The sequence below is a fragment of the Triticum dicoccoides genome, chromosome 1A, assembly GCF_002162155.2.
Source record: "Triticum dicoccoides isolate Atlit2015 ecotype Zavitan chromosome 1A, WEW_v2.0, whole genome shotgun sequence".
NCBI lineage: Eukaryota > Viridiplantae > Streptophyta > Magnoliopsida > Poales > Poaceae > Triticum > Triticum dicoccoides.
Window position 1 is genome coordinate 58,861,827 of NC_041380.1, and position 506 is coordinate 58,862,332.

Consider the following 506-nt stretch of genomic DNA (forward strand, 5'->3'; position numbering starts at 1 on the left):
TCTAGATTCCAAATCCAAATTTCATGTTTGGCTGTCACTAGGATTTTGAGGTCAAATCTGTACCAGAACCAAAATGAGCATGAAACTATACCAGCACCAACGCACTAGCCTTTGTGCTAGGAATAAATAGTATGAACAAATCTGTACCAACACCAACATTGACAGCTCGTTTGTTCACACATGGCAATGTTTTGCATTAAACTGAACCATGCCAATACATATAACTTAAACATGAGACTTTGTAAAAAGTTAATCTTTGCAATACGACAAAGGTTCACAACAACATCAAATGATCATAATCTAGTCAAGGTTACATAAAAACTGAATCTTTGCATTATTAGCACCATCCAAGAAAGATTTTCATTGCTCAAGGATCTTCATTTCTTTGTTCTGTTCGTTCAACATCACACTTCACCCAATATTTCCTGCAAAATATGATGAGAAATGGTGACATATGGCCTCATAGGGCAATAAACAATCCTTGAACACAATGGTTGGTAGAAATT